This window comes from Anas acuta, chromosome 21, assembly GCF_963932015.1.
Source record: "Anas acuta chromosome 21, bAnaAcu1.1, whole genome shotgun sequence".
Lineage (NCBI taxonomy): Eukaryota > Metazoa > Chordata > Aves > Anseriformes > Anatidae > Anas > Anas acuta.
Genome location: NC_088999.1, coordinates 3,592,960 through 3,612,296, shown reverse-complemented (window position 1 = coordinate 3,612,296; position 19,337 = coordinate 3,592,960). Strand labels below are relative to the sequence as shown.

The window sequence follows — 19,337 nt, the reverse complement described above, 5'->3', positions numbered from 1 at the left end:
TCCTTGGGATTTAATCTCTTGTGCTCCTTGTGCTTGGGCTGCAGGTGGATCGAGGCACCGGCATTACAGGGAGCAAGAATACCCAGTCCAGCCTGTCAGCTCCCCTGGCCAGCTCTGGGTGGCAAAGGGGTTTTGCTTTTGGCTGGCCAGGTATTGCATACATATACAGAAAGCAGACTCATAACAACTAAGCATTTTCTCTACTTTTTTATCACACCAAATTCTGAATTAAATACATTTTATGGTGAGCTAGGAAAGAGATATTCTGTTTTGCTTCCCAGTCTTTTGATGACAGATTAGGTAAATGTAAACCAATTTCTAAAAGGAAACTTGAAAAAGCAAAGTTCTGCTAAATGTTGAATCCGAGGTTTCTAAATGTTTCAGAATAGTCTAAAATGGGAGATTCGGCAACATCCATATGGATTCAGCAAAAAAATTTGCTGTGACTAAATCCGCTTATTTTGCAGAAAAAATAAAAATAAAAATCAGTGTTAAAGAATTCCCTGATGACTAGTCTGGCATCTGGTCCGGTTATTTCCACTGTGAGATGTTCCCAAACACAAGCACCTCCCTGAGCCTCCAGTAACCAGAAGGAAGAGGGCTGTCCTCAACCTCCTGCTCTGCGAGGCCATGCCATGTCCCCAGTGCTGCTGATGGACAATTGCCAGCACAAAATAATGTGGTCCCACCAAGGACAGGAGAACTGATCCTCAGGTGAGATGAATCAACCCTTTATTTTGGAGTGTGACTCATACAACTCCCATCTCTACAACATGGTATTCCTCACCCCTCTCAGCAGCAGACAAAAAACTTTCAGTCAAAGCTTGTGCTGCTCTACTTCAGAACTGTAGATTGGGATTGATCAAATAGACATTGAAATGTCCCTGAAAATTGGATGAAAAAGAAATTGAACAGAAAATAAAAAAAGCTTTAAAAAAAAGTGCTCTGCTATTAATTTTTTCAACTTTTTGCTTCACTGGAAAAATTGAAATTTTTTTCAATTCAGGTTAACTCAAAATGTATTTTTTTTTTTCCATTTGGCCATTGAACCAAAAACACGTAGTCTTTTAGCTCTTATTGGCACCCATTTTTGTTCAATTGTTTTGGTTCATTGCCCCTATTTTCAAGAGAGAGCTACAGCTTTCTAATTGTATCTGCTGTGCTCATGAAGATATTGAGCAGAAGTCTCTGGCTATTCTGGCTGATTATAGGTTATTTTGTTTTACTGTAGGAAAAAAAAGAATAATCATTGGTCCATGTTAGCTATAATTTGTGTCTCCTCTCTACGTTTGGATCCACGTACTCACATTTAATGTCATTATACAGGAATCCCAAGCTGAGTGCTCATTTTGTGAAAAAACGTTGTTCTGACAGAAAATGCCACTTTATGATGAGTGAGATGTTGCTCAGGAACATGTCAACTTCAATCACACTTTATTTGAAAAAAAAAAAAAAAAAAACAGAGTGGAATTGTTTTGATTTTCCATTTTGAAGTTATTTTTCATTTTAGATTTTTTTTTTTTTTTACCTATTGATATTATAATGACATTCAGTTTTAAAAAGTGAAAGAGGAAGGAGACATTTCAGTCATTAAAACCAAAATATATGAGTGGTCCCCAAAGCTATTGCATTTCCTTAGTATTTTATGTGAAATTTTTGGGGAAAACAGTCCCTTTCAGAATGAAAAAATAAAAAAGGAGAAATTGTGAAGACTCTCAAAGTAATTATTATACAGGTTTAAAAACCCCCACTAGGAGAAAAGCCACCTGAGTCTGAAGTCAACACGAGGTTGGGTTTTTCAGCTTCCAGAAAGCACCGGGGAAGCTGCTTGCAGCCAGCAGGGAGTGGGAGCTCGGTGCCACCCTTGCAACATGGGATGCTTCCAGCAACCCTCCCTGCCACCATGGGACTCCCATCCCTGTGCCACGGCACTGCATCGCTTCGTATGCCAGCACCCAACCACTCCTCTTTCAACCCCCAAATTGGGCTGGGCTTAGGGGTCCCCCAAGCACGAGGGAGAAAACCGCAGCTGGAGGTGACCGGTGTGCAACAGCTCCAGCTGCAAGGGCGCAACCCTCTGCAGGTCCCCAGATTGGGCTGGCAAAGCAATGGCTTCAAGGGGAATGCAATGGGGGATTTTCCTTGGAGTCCTGCTTAGATCTCCTTGCTTTGCTGTAGACTGAAGCCCACCACCTCGGCTGCACCTCTTCAAACGGCACGAACAAGCCACCCGCAAAACTCACAGCTCCGATCTCACTGCAACTCCCTGCTCATTGCATCTCTTGCACAAGGATGCATCATTTTGTGATAATAAATACCCCGTTCCTCCCCTCCACGTCTTAGATCTCTGCCTTTCTCTCTCGCCTTCGGAGCTTTGACAGCCACTCTTCCCTCCGCCTTTTGTCAAAACACCAGCTCTGATTTGAGCCAAGGCAAATAAAAATTGACATGTGATTGACAGCAGCCCAAACAGATACACGGCTTGGCAGGCTGAGGTTACAGAGAATGAGCAAATAAATAGAGACACCAGAGCGGTCAAACGTGTTGCTGACATGTCTAGAATAACTAGCTGGAAGAGCTGCTTTGTATGGGCTGGGAATTTGAGGCTCCCCATTTGTACCCTCTGCTCATCAGCCAAGCGACTTGAGTAATTGTGCCTTGCAGCGCAAATTTTAAGTTCCTCATTTAAAAATGGTTTACAACGCTTCCCTGCCCGCTAGCATTTCTTGTGGTTGATCTTAAAATTTGTCAAGCGCTTGGAGAACCTGTAGAAGAAAGATAGAGCAGAGCAGCTGCATGTTTGCTGCTCGGCACCAGCCCATGTTTGCCTCCTTTCATTAGGTAGGCTCAGTTTTCAAAGGCACTCTGCGCCTGCTAGCGAAGACACAAATGAGTGTGTGCAAACATTTGTGGGTACAAATAAGGACTACTTCTGCAGCGAAATGAATAAAAGCATTTGAAAGCTCCGTCTCCTCCTTCCTTCTTTAGAAAGTGAACTTCCAGACAGAGAAAAATAATTACCCATTCCATCTTAATTACCGAGAGTAGAATTCCTTCTTTTGATTCACAACATATTAAGCCACTCAAACAATTCTCTGCAAATTACATGGTTGAACTCAACCTGAGCGACTCACCAAACAGAGACCACCAGCTAAACCTGGGGAGAAAAAAAGTCTTCTAACGTGTCACTGTCTGGTGACCAGTTCCAGACGGGTCCGTTTTGAGGAAGAAGTGACATTTTTCATTCCAAGCATAGCTACCATTTAGTGATGCGCTAGGGTACGACTTCATTCAATCAAAGGATAACCTTTTCAAAAGCTCTTACTTAAAGCCCTCCTGTGTCAGGAAGTTGTGGTAGTTAATTCTAGCAGCACAGCTCGATGGTTACGAGTCCTGGTGTGCACGTGCTGCTCTGTCAGTCTATGCCTGGGAGAAACCTAGCTGGGATTTACACGGTTACACTGATTTACTTGCCTTTACACTGAGCTTGTGCCTGTGCCATTAACTGCAAATTAACTTCCAACTGATGCACTAACCTGCAGTTTGTGTGTTCTCAGGTACAAGGGGTAAGTCCTCAGGTTGGAGCTTGCCTCTGCAATGGACAGAGGGTGGCCATGCTCAGCAGCCATACCATTGTGTAGCCCCCCAGCAACTCCAACCCCATTCTAGGACCTCAACCATTGCCCTGATACCAGGAGAAAAAGGATTTTTCAGTTGCATTTTCAGCATTGAGGCTTTCTCCTGTCAGCAACCTGCTCCTGGTGTGATGGTGGTTGGTGGCGCTGGCCCTAGGGTTCCCAGGGGTGCAGCAACACAGAGGCCACTGGCTTTCCATCATATCAGCTGCAGAGGTGAGAGCTTGGAAGTCCTGGGAAGCCCTATTTGTGCCAGACCCTGGGGATGCCCTGACTCTGTGCTGAATTTTTGGGGCATAAAGAGCCCCAGCAGGCCGCAGGACTCCTGCAGTCAGGGGAGAGATGCACAGTGGGGGGCCTTATTCTCTAACCCAAATTTAGGATCTTACTTGGCTGCCTGGCACAAATGAGACCTGCAAGCTGCAGGAGCAATCTTGATCCACCACTTGTCCAATGTGACCCCAATCTTCTGTGCTGCAGAAAGGCAGGGTGCTCCCAGGCGAGGAGGAGCAGCCAGTGGGCACGTTCAGCTCGCTGCAAGCTCCTGACGATCATCCTCACACATGCTTCTTTCTGGCTCGAAATAATTCATCAGATCACTTTCACAAATAATTGTATGTGAATTGATTTACCACCTCCAGACACAAGTTTTTTTTTGTTGTTGTTGTCATTGCAGTTTTTTTAACAAGTCTAAGAAAGAAATTCAAGCTGTGCCGCTTAGTTCCAGAGACATGTAGGGCAAGCTAGTCCTCTGATTTCAGTAACTCCAACCCCACTTACTGTGAGTGCTTTTTGCAGAGATGCTTTAAAGCTAGAAATCAATGTGTAGTTACTGTTTACCATGAAAATGAACATTTCAGCCTCTTACACTAAAAGGGAAAGAAATTTTCTAGTCACCTGCCATTTAAATAGCATCTCGCACGCAGTCACTAATTTAATGCAAATCTCATATGGCTTCCTTGTATTTGTCATTTCAGTGCATTTTTGTGCTTGTAGTTTTTATGCTAATGAGCCGGCTCCATTGCTAACTAGGTCTTTATACCTATCATTTCAACGATAGTAGTAATTACACAGTTATGTGTGTATATAGGGGTGCCTGTTCCATGCACTCAGCTCTCTGTCACCTCTTCTTTATTGCTGCCTAAGAGAAGTGAGTTCTCACTGTCAGTGTGACAGTGGGGCTTTGTTTGCAGTGGCTTGCTGTAACTCAGAGGCTTGATTAATATAAAAAAAAAAATTCAGCAAATGTTCCAGGTGACAATAAACAGAACCTGGTGGATTTGGGTAAAAACTGGAAAACGTGAAGATGGAAAATAAGGACACAAAGCCTCCCTCTGCTTTCAAAAGAAATGGCTCTTCTGTAACCCATCACTGCCAGGCACCTCTTCTACCAGCAGAACCCAGCCAGGCCATGCCCAAGGATAAAGCCACTGAGACCTTCAGGGATTTGTTGCTCAGGATCCATTTAGCCAAGGAGAGAAATGGATGGATTTGTATGGATGGAAGGGGAAGAGAGGAGCAGAGTGGAGTCCTAATCCCCACTTACAAGTGGAGAAAGTAAGAGAAGAACAAGGGGAACCACAGGAGGCAACTGAGATAATGCTTTACAAAGAGAGTGAATCCCAGTTCCAGTCCCAGTTAACACTGGTGTACATGGGGACCAACCCAATTGCCTCGGCAAAGCACCTGGCCCTGTGATCACACACCGCAGCTATCGGATTGCCGCAGGAGGACTCTTTGCAAGGGGACTGAGTAAACTCACTGACAGCCTGAAATGAAACATGACACGCAATCATTTCCAAGCACGTTGAGAAGAGATTAACGTGCAGCCCTGAAAAAAAGAAAGTTTCATTTTGTCCTCAGTGCTCTTGACAGAAGAATCGTCTGCAACTTACTCAAACTCTGGTGAAAGCCGAGATGAGCAGCTGATGGCTTCAGCCTCCTTATGGATCAGGTCGCTGAAGAGCAGCTGGAATGAGGATGCCTCCCCTACCCTTCTGCTTTGATAGAGATAAGGCTGAAATATACTTCAGATTAGAAGGCATTCAGGCTGCTGGAAGGTGACTGGAAATGTTGCAAAGGATGCAAGCACAAAATGTAAACAGCAACATGGGGAGAAAATAATTGAAAAGAGTCTGCCAGGCACAACGAGCGAGCCAGGAGAGGTCAGCCCTGTGCACTGGCTTCTGCTAGGGGTATGCAGAGAAACCTCAGGGATCCTGGCAATTAAAACACTGCCACTGAAGAGTTACTGTCTGCCTTATGGAAGCATTTCAGAACTCAAAGCAAAATCAGGCACCTTCTGTACTTGGCACTGTACAAACATGCAAAGAGAGAGACTAAACAAAGAGCTTAAACAGGCAAAAACTGGGAAAACTGAGGCACGGAGCAGCAGGTGATTTGCTGAATGAATTAGGAGCAGCACAACTTTTTTCCTGCCAATGCTTTATGCATTCATTTGTGCTGTGCTTTGGAGCAGCTGAAACATGTACCGTCTCCTTGTGAACACTCCAAGGCTTGGGGAGGACATGGGACCCCCGCAGGACGAGGTGCATCCATGGGGTCTCGCAGCAACACAGGTCAGGGCTGGGAGCAGAGAGCTATTGAGACACGGAATTGAGGACAAACGGCTCATCCAGGCCCAAATAGCCCCCCCAAAAAACACTTTCTCGTCCTTCGGGGGGGGGGGGGGGCAGCTTAAGCCCAGGACACAGCAGCGTAGTTCTGCACAGTCTTGTTTTGAACCTTGCCTCCTGAGCCAAGGTTCAGAAGTCATTTGTGCTAAGACATGCGTGTGTTTAACCGATTCTGAAGTCCACCAGAGGGGTGGTGTGGGCATGCAAGAGACAGAGAGACTTTTAACCTCAACTGGAAAGCAGCCAGAATCTAGTCCTTGGGCTGATTTGCATGAAATGTAGATAAGGACCATCAGCTGCTGAATTCAGATGAGGCACTTGAGCTACTGAATGGCAATTCAGGGGCCAAAGAGAAAAGAAAAAGCAAAATGTCCCCATGGGCTGATGTCAGTGACCCCATCCTTCCTATTCTTCTACCTTTCAGGCTGTTCCAGGCCAGCTGACCCATGGAAAAGCCACGGGTCTCTCCCTGTCTTGTCATTTCTAGCCCATCAAGAGGGTACTGATCACTACCAGCACATTTCCCTGCAGACAGACCCACTGTGCCTGGTGGGGGAAAGTGTGCAGCAGTTGAGAACCTCATCGTGAGGTGGGAAGAAGGTGTAGGGGAGGCAGAGACACATCCAACCGCAGCATCGCCACTTCAGGTGTCGAGCAGTGTGCGCAGGTCACCCTGGAAAGAGCAGAGCTAAAACATGATTTCCCGTAGATCCATTCCTGGACTGGATTCTTTGCCTTTATCAAACTTATTTGGAGATAGATGTGCACACCACACCACACCAGCACAGGCACAGGCACACGCACGCAGCATGATGCCAGTCTCCTTCTCCACAATTCAATCAATTTGCACTAACGATCAAGAAGCTTGCTGGGGAAAAACAAAAACTTAAATCCAACAGTTTGGCAAGTTAATCTGTACTGCACATATATGGAATTCCCTCAGCAAAAAGCTGGGCAATATATCAAGCAGTGTCTTTTGCTCATTTACTTGACAAGTATAATTTATTTTTACTATTTAGTCTAATGTTTTACAGCATTCTTGCAAATGTGCTCCACTATGCACTTTGCAAAAGTTAATGGAAGTTTAGTAACAAGAGACATTGTCACAGTTCTGTGCCATCACATCTATGCGGTAAAAGAAGGAAAGAGAAAAGGTAGAAAGAAAGGCTAGATCACTGTTTTTGTGACTGTTAAGAAAGGCAGATTCTTAAAGCTTCATTGAATTATTATATTCAATGATGCTTTAAAAGAGCATCTTTAGAACATCTCCAAACCTTTCTTTTTTATGTCTTAGAAGAGACAGAGAAAGAAACTAAATAAAAATGAAATTAAATCAAATGAGTTCCTGGACTGCTTAATGTGGTATTTTACCCTCATTTAAAGTATCCCTCAGGAGACCAGGTTGATTTAATAAGCCTAAGAGATGTTGCGGTGAAGACTGAACTACCTTGATGAAAGCACAGCTTGGTTGGGGCTGCATTAGTCTAGGAAACATGCTCCAGCTTCTTAAAAGGACTCTTTTAATCCATTCTTGAAATGGAAAAAAAAGGATCAGGCAGCAGACATTCATAAATGGGAGAAAAGATACATGCACTTACACAGCCATGTGATGGAAACTGTTCCACTCAGCATCTAAGTGAAGAGAAAAGCAAACTGCAATAGTTTAACGGGATAATTTAACTTGGAGACAGGCACTGTCAGAAGCAAGGATCCTGTCCTACATCTCTGTGTTGTAGTTTGCAGTGTCTGGCAGTCCAGAACTTCCCTGAGTAGTGCAGCATCCCAGGCAAATTTCATTCCAATTTTGGAGTGGGGCCTGGGCCTCCTGCTGGCTTTCTGGATTTTGGAGCTGCCCGGTGAGCTGCACTCTGAGCTCTTCCTGGTCACAAGGAAATCACTGATGTCTGAAGATGTCCAGGCTTGCAGAACTATAAGCTACTGTGCTCCTGACGCAGGGCCACTGACAGTGGCAGTCATGGGTCTCCTCTGGTGAAAGCTGCTGGAGTCATGATTCCAGCACCTGGTGGGGAAGGGACAGACTTTCCTTCATCCTTGCAGAAAAGGGGAATAACCTCTTCTTATTCTGTAGTAAACACTGTTGAGACATATTAAACCCTCTTCATGGTCAGCATCAGTGGTGAAGAGACAAGAATTCCCCCATTGCTGAGCAGCAAGACTCAAGGGTCTGCCCTGAGCCTTGCTGCCCTGCGCCATGAAGAGAGTCTTCAGCAGAAGAGAGTGGCCAGATGCTTCACAGCCCTTCATCCAGCCCTGGTAATTATGGCCCCCAAATTATCTCAACTGCAGTTGTCTGAGTACAAACTGCTGTCCCTCCTACTTTATCGCAGCTCTGCCTGTTTTGCACAGCACCCGGTTTTGGAGCATGAGTTATGTGAATGCATCCAGGAGGGCACACGATCACATGCATCGTGGTTCACTGTCAGAAGATGCCTGGTGCATGGCAGCTCAGAGAAGCTGTTCTTTGGGGAAATCTGCCTGCATAAGACTCAGGGGATGCTTCTGAAATTGTTCACATCCAGTCTTTCCTCACTGAAGATGAACACAAGCTTATCTGCACACACTGGTAAATTCTTGACCTTGGAATAAAAATATAAGGGCTGTTTTCTGCAGCCGGATGGGAAAGCATATGTTTTGCATATGTTGGACCATTACTGTCACCTCATTGCTGTGAACAATATGAATTGTGCTTTTTTTTCATCCAAATAAATAACAAACAAGCTCCTACACTCCAGAATCCAGCCACTTCAAATAACTGATTTTCTTTTTCTTCTTCTTCTTTTTTTTTTCTTCTTTTTTTCATAACATTTTCAAGAAAATGTTTCCCTGCAGTTCTCCTGTCACAGGCATGGATACAAAGGAAGAGGATTGTTGGTAGCAACAGAAAGCCAGGAGCAGAAAATGAGTGTTTGAGAGGTTCAGTCTTTGGTTTAAGGTTTGGGAGAGTCCAGAATGGTCTTCTGGGACACAAGCAGCTGTGATGAAGATGGGACATAGCTCAATAGCTTAGCCTCACCCATGCCTAGTTTCTCTCGGGCAATATCTCACAACACAGGACATATTTCCTCCAGAAGCCACCATAATGTCCTGTGCAGAAACCATCCTCCTGTCCCAACCACTGGACCAAGGATGGGGAGAAGACCTCTGCCCTATACCTCTGCCCTTACCTCCAAAAGCATGGGAATGGGGATGAGGGGAATTTATGTTTACAGCTGTGTTTTTAGAAGTGCCACTCAAAAGTAATGAAAAGCCCAGTGCAGCACGGAGCTTTCCTATGCACTGCTTCTCTGAAGCGAGAAGCTGCTGGCTGGGAAACCTCCATTTATCTTCTTGAGAGCTTACTCACAGAAGGCATCTGAAGAGAGCCCCTGCATGGCTGGCACTTCAGAGATCAGGTTGTTTATCTTGGTGGATGAATGTAGGGGCAAAGACCTCCTTTCCCTACTAACTTTGGAAAGTTTTAGTGAAAACTTGTGACACTCCAGACAGATCCACTCCATTAAGCCCTTTTTGATTACTGCTGGTCAGACATTTTCATCTTAAAATTTGGATTGAAAAAATAGAAAAACTGTGTCATGATTAAACTTTCCATGGAAAAAGTCAATTTCTGTTTAAATATCTTATTTTAAAAACCAAAATCATCACTATGCCCACTAGCAATAACAACAGCAAAGTGCCCAGAGGTTTGGATTTATAAATATGAGAGATGTTTCAACTTCTAGTTCAACTTTTGCAAGATGTATCCCGATAACAAAAAGCAAACCCAGACACACTCTGAAAAATCAATGTTCGTTTCAGGCTGCAGACTTTCATGAGCTCCACTGAAGTGAAATGTAAACCTGCCAATGGTGAATTGTGACAACCCCTCTTGTCCAGTAAATGCAAAATCTTTCATCAGCTGGACAAGAGGGAGCTTATTTGAATTGCATGGAGACAGATTCAGATAGTAATACCATGTAGCAGTAATATCGGTAAGGATGGTGAAGCACAAAAGATGCCTGTGGAGAACATACCACCTCCATCACTGAAGGTCTGTAGGCGCAGTTTAGGAAAAATATCTGTTGTGGATATTAAAATTGATCCTTCTGTGGGTAGAGAGGTGGACTACACGACTTCTTAATGGTGTTTCCAGAGTTATTCTCCTAGCATTTTATGAGCTCTTGAATATCAATAAATAAATATTGGATTGCAGGTAGCAGCAAAGGAGGTGGAGTTATGGGGCAAATCCCACAGAGCCTTTGGGACAGAAATTCATGTGCTGCTTCGCTTCATGTCAGGACTGCGCAGTGCGAATGGCAAAACACTTCCAAGTCTGCACTAGGACTCGTTTATAATCAAAATGTCTTTGACTTGACAATAGTTAATGATGCTTTGATATAGGCTGATTGCTGGTGAGGGGCGGAGGAGGCTCCCCGGGGCACTGCGCTGACGCAGGAGCGAAACCAGGGGATTAATTGATGTTTTCATTCTTGAGGTGCTCCGTGCTTGGTACCTCCCCTCTCCCCCCAGCTTAGATTGAACACCACATTGCACCGCAGGGACCCGACGGAGATTTCTGGCCGTGATAGCTCTATTGCACCAAGCCGCTGCCTCGCTCCCCACCTGGCCAGGCGCTGCTGCTGCTCTTTTCGTCACACCGCCGGCTGAGTCACCGGGTGACGGATGGCACTGAGGAACATTTCCTGGAGACACGGCGGAGCCCCCGCCGAGCAGGCTCCTGTCACCGCTGTCTGTCCCCACGCTGAATTAAAGATGGGAAGAAAGGAAGGGCTGTGCTCCCCCGCGTCTCTGCGGCTTAATCTTGTAAGTCCCATTTAAAGTAATTTAGACCCATGAAGCTTAAATCTTATTTAACTTCATTAGGAGCTGAGAGCTTTGGGCATCTTTGACATGGCCTAACACTCAGGGACCTGTCTGCCATTTTACGTGGTAAAATGCAAGATTTAGATGCTACTGAGATCCTTGAAACATCACTCAGCTGCCATCTCCCCGTCTGCGGGGCTCTCAGAGGTGAGGGCCTTTGGTCTGCAGCGCTGCTGCCTCAGACCTGCCTCACCTGGAGCTATATTTATGATTTCTTCTTAATTTGGGGGGCAGCGGGAAGGAAACAGAGCAGCACTTCCCCATCAGACAAATTCAGGATAAAAAACCTCACACGCAAAAAAATCCCCATCTACCTAGAGGCTAAATTATCTCCAGTAGAAACAAACTCGGCTCTGCGTACATAAATGATCAGAGCTCCATAAAGGCTGAGTCTAATTGTACAAAACGGTGATTAGACACTTCCCTCTGGGGATGTGCAGCTTCCATCCGAAAAAGTGACAGTGGGGCAACCTCTAGTGGAGGCAAGGAGCTGCCTTGTGCCTGCTGCTGACTCTGGCCCTGAGGAGCGAGGGGGCTTTTTGCCCCGTGGTCTACCCCAGCGGGCCCCAAGGCCTCCGCTCCCCTGGATTTAGGGAGCACCCCAAGGGCTCAGATCCTCCTCGGGTGCTACCCAACTGTCCTCTGAGTGCCAGTGTGGCAGCACCCGAAGTATTGCCCAGATAAGAACTTCCTCCTCCTGGCTAGCCAGGCCTCAGAGCTATTTCAAGGTTTGCTTCTATTTTTCCCATTCAGTTTCATCACTTCAGGCCGGGTTCATACGGAAACTCGCTTTGTCTTTAAACAAAAATCCAGAAAATCCCCCCCCAGCCACTCTGCCATGCCTGTTAGGGAAGAAGCTCCAGGAACAATTAAAGCCATAACACAGGGCTCTGTGAGCACAGGACATGGACCAGAAGCCGGGGAAGAAATTATTACTTCTGCTTCCATTCCATTATGCCTGTTTCTTTATGCTAAAAGACTTAAATGATCAACGCTGTGTTAATAAATTTCATTTGGCTCATTTAATAGATGACTTAGTAGAGGAGTGAGTTTGGCCATGACCAATAATGAATTAATAACTATGCAAGTAGCACATTCCCTTACAGAAATACTTTATACTGGCATAATTCTTTATTCCAGGGGAAACAGAGACGCTCTGCAAGACTCTGCTGCTTTGTCTCTGCTAGTATAGGTGTAGCTTTGATTTGGAGACAAGCATAAAATGTCCCTTTAGGTCACGGGTTGAATGAAGCTCTGCCCCTGGACACTGCCAGAGAGCTGAACCTCAGAGCCAGGAGTTGATGTCTCAGCTGGCCCAAGTCCTCCTGCTGTGTTTCTTCACTAATGATGCTAATTTCCCCGTGCTTTGCAGCGTGTGGTCCTGAGATGAGAGCTAAAAATGAAGTTTGTCAGCTTTGTTCGGTTGGATCGTGGGAACTGCTGGCTGGCTGGCTGGCATTTGCATTGCAGCTTTTTCAGCTGCTGGCCAGAAAATCCTCCAAAAAAGACTCATGGCTGATGCTGCACATGCAGCTCGGTTAGGGCAGACATGTCGAACAGCTGGATCTCAGTCCCAGTTATTCCACTGATGCCAAAAGGCTTATGCATGGAAAGGAAAGTGCTCTCGACCGGGGAAGGGGTTATGCTGACTACCCGTGGTGCTTTCTCCTTCTAGCATCTTGTGTCAGCACTCCAGCAGCAGGATTTTCTTCTAAATGAGGTTTGCTCTGTAGCAAAAATAGCAGGCACCATGCCACAAGCAGCGAAGCAACGCGGATGAAATATGGCAGAAGGATGTCAGCTGCAAAGCCTGAGTGAGGAGACCCTTTGCCTCGGAGCAGGACCAGCTGTGGTGTTCCCCCTTCTTCACATGAGCTGTGCTGGTGGCAGCAGCTCAGGACAGGTGCTCGTGCCTCATTGCTGGCCACTGTGGGCAGGGAAGGGGGACATTGCTCCTGCTTCATCAGTGTCTTCTGCACCTGAGAGAGGAGCTTTGCTTGGCATTTTCTTCTCTCCAAGAGAGAGGTCTGCCCAGTGCTGGCAATCTCTGGGAGCAGGGATGCTGTGGACTCTCTCCACCCACTTGAAATGCACCAGTTTTGCTCAGAGCTATAATGTTTCTCCTAGCACTTAACCGGCAGTTTTCCTATTGCAGCCCAGCCCATTAGTTCTCATGCTGTTGTCAGTGACTAATGATGATAATTTCTCCCCACTTGCCCCGCAACAGCTTCTTCTCTGGTTGCAAACAGCACTCCTGCCTCCAAACAGTCATCTTTCCTCCAGCCTGAGCCTGCCTGTCTCTCACAAGCACAATTCTCAAAACCTTTTCATCATTTTTGTGGCTCCCCTACCAATATATGCTGCTCTAGGCTCCTGATATGCATCAAACTGTTGTAGCTCACAGAGGACAGGAGAGGACCAGCTTGGCCAGCAGCTCACCTTGGGCTCTGAACAACTCTGCTCCAGAAGGCTGGAGCTGTCCCTCAGCTGCTCATGCTGGAAGGGTTACGTGGGTGTTGCATGAAGTTATATTGTTCAAAAAAGAAGAGCCCTACTCATGCGATGAATGCTCAGACCACACTCTTTGTCCAGAAAGGAGGAAAGAAGGGAGGCAACAAGCCATGGTCTGCTGTGTGGATGTCCCTGTGCAAGCCCATTAGAGAAGCCTCTGAAGGGTTGGTTTGGGCTGCGCTAGCCACGAGTTAGAGCACCACTAACCATGGCATAGGTGATGGAGATGCTCCTACTGCCACCCAACTGGAGTGTGCAGGAGAGCAGAAGCGACCATAGCCAAAACAGCCACCAGCAACAGGCAGGGAGGCTTTGCAGAGGCAGCTGAGAGGGCAAGAACAGGAGTAGGGGCCATGTCACTGCAGTCTTAGGAGATGTCCGTCCAGAACTACTGCTGGCACCATGCTGGAGCAGTGGGTCCCATGTTAGCATCCCATACCAGCATTGCTGTTTTGGTGTTTGCTGTTTCTTTCCTTTTACTTTCACAATGGGTGAATTAGTCTCTATAATGAGCCTGCCTGTCTAGTGAACTCTGTAGACCCTATAGGTAAACTGAGAGATCCCAGGAGGAAACATTTCTGAAAATGGGAGATTATAGTTACTTCCATGGTGGAATTTGCACTCCCTGAGTATCAATCTGTGCCTCCATCTAGTGGTTAGAGCTATATAAAGAGGGTAAGAGCTGGCTACAACACCCAGCAAAAGACGTCCTGCTCTCTGGAGACAGCAGCTCCCACCACTTGCCCAGGTCCCAGCTGCTGATCCCACTGTTGGCCAACCAGACACAAGAACCAAGCCCCATCCAACACTCAGTCCAGAGACAGCTGGAAATGTTGGGGAGCTGGAGAAACATGCATTGCCTGCCATGAAGATCTGTGCTTGTTCCTTGCCAGTCTTTAGTCACCTGGGACACCAGCAATGCTGAGAAGTTTGTGATACTGAGAGCCAAAAACCATTCCAGACCCAGTAACATCCAGCCACAGCCTGCCTGGACACCCTGTGAACACACTGCTAATAGCACCAGTGTGAATACACTGTTATTATACAAAATGAGGTCATTTGCCTAAAACAGGACTAAAATTGCTCCTAATTAACAACAGAGCTCCCTGTACCTTAAAACACAGGGGCTGAACCTCCAGCAGAGATTCAACAAAGCTATGATATGGCAATTTGAAGCAACTGTGGTCCCTCCCCAAAGCCCTTTTTGTACCCAACTCCCCTCTCCCCTATTAGTGGAAACAAAACAAGGGGCAGGTTTCTGATTAAGATGCACAAACAGCTCTATTTAACAACTGATGCAATAAATGTGCTGAGTAAAATCACTGCCAAAGCTCGTTGCAGTGCTTTATGGGGCTGCTCTAAGAGTGTGAAAAACCGTTTGCTGCATATTATTAAATGATGAAAAATGCCAAGCTCACAAACAAACTGTGCAATGAATGTGGCTCGACTGCCTCTAGTGAGAACATGATTGAGCCTATATAAGTGTGGTGGCAGGGAGAGAAGGGGGAGTCGTTCTCTGTGCTGCTGCCACGCTGTGCTGCTGTGATTACAGGGCAAAACGACCCAAAATAACAGCAGAGTTCCTGCCCAGCCCCACTCCCAACCTCGATATTGATCTAGAGTAGGACAGGTACAAAAAGTACTCTGCCAGCCACAACTGCAACCAGAAGGACCAGGACCTAAATGATCACAGAATCATAGAAACATTAAGGTTGGAAAAGCCCTTTGAGATCATCTTGGCCTGTTCAGCCTGGAAAAGAGGAGGCTGAGGGGAGGCCTCACTGTGGCCTACAGCTTCCTCAGGAGGGGGAGTGGAGGGGCAGGCTCTGACCTATTCTCTTTAGTGACCAGCGATGGGACCCGAGGGAATGGTGTCAAGCTGTGGCAGGGGAGGTTCAGGATGGATATCAGGAAGAGGTTCTTCACTGAGAGGGTTGTTGTGCACCGCAACAGGCTCCCCAGGGACATAGTCATGACACCAAGCCTGTCAGAATTCAGGAAGCGTTTGGACTGTGCACTTAGTTATATGGTATGAATTTTTGGCTAGACCTGTGTGGAGCCACAGCTGCCTTTGGCCACGCATGGGCCACTCCATCACAGAGGCTCGCTGAGGTCACAGTGGCCACCACTGCCCCACCTTTGCTCCGGGCCCTGTAAAAGGGGACCCCTGCAGCTGGCCCACCACTTGCTCAGCGATTAGCGCCTCTGATAGCCAGCGTACGTGGCAGGAAGAAGGCTAGAAGGAGCAAGGCGAGAAGCGGCCCTCCTTGGTGTGCAAGGACGGCAATGCCATCCAAGGAAGCACCAAGAAGGAAGGCAGCTACTGAGAAGTGTCATGGGCAGAGGGATAGCACCTGTGGCACAAGAGACACCAGTGCTCAGGGGACCTCTGGTGCCAAGCCCATGGACATGTATAAGCGTTATCATTGGCACCGCAACGATGTGGGGAACAGGCCGGCCCCTCAGCTGTACAGCGACAGGGGGCCTGGGCCTTACCAGGGGCACAGTGGCAGTGTGGGGAGAAGGCAGGAACATCAGTGGGACAGCCGCAGGGAGCAAAGGCATGCCCATAGTACAGAACACAGCATGGGACCCAACCATGGCCATAAACCAGATGGCAGCGTGGGACCCACTCATGGAAATGAACTGGGCAGTGGCACGGGGCCTAGGGGTGGAACTGGACGACCTCCTGGTTCGGCACCCTGGCCAGAAAACATTCAGGACGGAAGGCATCCCGTTTGGGCAGTCCTGGGAAAGGACTGGCTTAGCCTCCTGCCAAACACCGTGGGGCCCATGGAGGTGGATCCACCAGATGTGGAGGAACCAATGGAAGTGGATCCACCTCGGCCAGAACAGACCTGTGGCTACCTCAGCGTGCCTTCTCTCTGTGCCATCCGAGCTCACCAACAGCGTCAGAGGAGTGCCTGGCGAGCTCCCTACTTGTCGCTCAGGCTCCATCCCAGCCATTAGCTCGGAGCCACCAAACATCATGGACATCTCGCAGGCTTACCTGTGAGTGCTTCTTTCCCAAGGTGGCATCCCTTCTGTGCAGAGCCTCAAGGAAGAGCACAAGAGAGGACCCAGCTTCCTTTGAGCTGCTGCACTGGGGTGACAGGAGGTGTCCCCGAGGGCCACCATGCTCCTTTAACACTTGTGAAAATAGACTGAGGGGTGAAAATAGTAGTGTGTAAGCAATGAAAGATGGCTAATTTCTTATATTAGGAGGAAGTTTCTATATCTGAGTAATTGGCAATGACAGATACGGAGAAGGCTGAGGTACTCAACGACATCTTTGCCTCCGTCTGCACTGGTAGACGGGCTTCCCAAGTCATTCGTTTCCATGAACCCATAGATGGAGGCTGGGGGATCAAAGTCTCACGCCCCTGTAAGTGAAGAGCTGGTTTGAGACCACCTGATGAATGTAAACAGGTACAAGTCTATGGGACCCGATGACATGAATCCCATGTGCACAGACCACATGTGCAGGCAGCATGATGCAGTCATGCTACGTGTGTGATTTCACAGTTCAGGACAACAGCAGCTCCAGCTCTGCACCCAGGAGCATCAAAAATCTCTCAGGTGGCTTTTTGGCAGGACAGCATGTGAAAGGTGGCTGGGCATCTGTCTGCACGGTGCAAAAGGCCTGGGGTGATTCAGATGGAATCTGAGGCAAGCAACCACCTTCACTTGGATGGCTTGGGGCAGAGTGTGTCCCCTTGTAGCTTAGCTACAAAGGAGGGGCTGTTAGGAGGTCCTAACATCTTTCTTTACCAGGAATGTAATCAAGCCAGACCTTCAGGAAGCAGGAATTATTACACATAGCACCAGGAGGCACCATGGAACGGTGCTGCAGGACAAGGTACCATGTGCTGCAAGAACCCAGCCCAGTCCAAAAGCAGACCTGGGCCAGAAGCTTGTTCCAATTCCGACCTGAAACTTAATTTTCAGAGGGAACAGTTGTCACTTCCTTCGCCACAGCGGGAATGAGCATTGGTACTGTCAGCCTGATGGCTCGGGGGGCTGCAGACCTCCGGAGCCCTCCCTGGTGTGGGCAGCAGTGCTGGCACTGACGTCCATCTGCTGAGGTGGCACTTTGCCCTGCTCTTAAGTCTGTGGTGCCAGCTCTGACAAGATGTAGGTGCTAATCAAACACAGATTTCAGTGGGGCAGGGAGAAGAGGAGGAAAAGGCATTTTATCATCAGACAGCCTTCTGTGCCAGACCAAACACTGTGCATCATTGCGAAGGAACTGTCGCTTGGCATCTTACATGAAAAAAACATCCTATTAGCTGAAAAACACCCTTCTCCTCTTAACAGGCAGCTGGAAATTGTGTATCAATGTTATTAACAGGGCAGCATTGCTTTCAGCTCAGATCTATACTCACCCTGGCCTTGGGTCGCTTGAGATGTAACCTAAGCTGTATGAATCAGAAGGTGTAAGGGCATTCTGCTGCTTATCTTCTGCTCCGGGGCTGGGGTTTGTTTTCTCTATGCTGGCTAGAAAAACAAAACAAAACAAAACAACAAAACAAACAAACAAACAAACAAAAAAGCACAATTTTTTTAAAAAATCACTGTGTGCACTGACCAAAATCTGCCTGAAGTTTTATATGAAACAAGCAGTGCATGGGTCTTTCAATGGCCTTTCAGATAAGAAAGAAATTTCACCCACAGTGCCCTGAGATAAGCTGCCATGTACAGGAGATCAATGATTTTCCCCTCTCTGTGATCTAGGCAGGACTCAGAGAAATGATGTTCTTCTGGAAACGGCTGCTGGGTCCTGGCAACGTTCTGCACGCTGCTCCTGTTCAGCGTGAGCAGTGAAACCCCTCCGCGTGCAGAGGTGAAGATAACAGAATCGGTCCCTCAGGCTCCAGGGGCCAGCCAGACCCCACTCCCTGCACCTCCTACAAGGACCCAGGGACCCACACAGTCGATGGATGACAGCAGGAGAGAGGCTGTTGGAATAATGAAGGGAGAAACCCTGAGCCCCAGGGAAGAAGCCAGATCATAAGATGCCAGAAGCAGCCGTGTGCAGCTCCTGTTGCCCCTTGCAGCTGTACATCCCAGCACTGGGATGAGGCTGTGCTGGTCTTCGGTCCTTTCTGACCGAAATGGTGGTCTTTCACTTCTGCACATTGGCTTTCTGTCTAAGTTAGTGCCTTGTGCTGGGAACAGATCTAACTACATCTTTGGAAAACAGCACCAAGATGTACTCAGTATCACCCCGGGGGCTGGCCATGCTAAGGGGCAGCTGCCCTGGGCGTGGGTAAAAGCTGGGACTCTTCTCAGACAGCATCTGTTAATTGGGAAATGCAGCTCTGGTTCACCTCCTTGTACTCTCAGCCTTCCCAAAACTGAGTGCCATACATGTTTCAGAGATCAAAATATTTCTCCTTTCAAAACACTGAGCTTTGAAATTCCCTTCATTTTAACAAAAAGGCAGAAAGCCCTGTGACATTGTCCTTCCCCAAGTATACAGTTTTCTTGACTGGGACTGCAGTGATTTTAGTTTCCATTGCAGTCGTCAAGCCAAAAAAGCCAGCTACTCTCTGTGCTACAGCTAATCTAGAAATGCTGCATAAATTGTCACTTACCTCAGTGCCTAATATCATGTCGCAGCTAAGCACATATTAAAAATTAGACAGGTGCTAAATGCAGCTTGAACGTTTGC

The 19,337-nt window shown here is 47.3% G+C and overlaps 1 long non-coding RNA gene across 6 annotated transcripts in view; it reads right to left on the bottom strand.

Annotated features, from left to right (window-relative positions):
• Positions 1 to 19,337, bottom strand: part of LOC137843033 (uncharacterized) — a 75,884-nt gene that overhangs the window by 19,476 nt on the left and 37,071 nt on the right. For 5 of the 6 annotated variants that reach the window (XR_011089322.1, XR_011089323.1, XR_011089324.1 and 2 more), the window contains one exon: positions 18,049 to 18,160. This is a non-coding gene — a long non-coding RNA (uncharacterized lncRNA). Of the gene's footprint in view, positions 1 to 8,502; positions 16,828 to 18,048; positions 18,161 to 19,337 lie in introns of those variants that run through there. The other variant, XR_011089321.1, reaches the window with a different exon arrangement.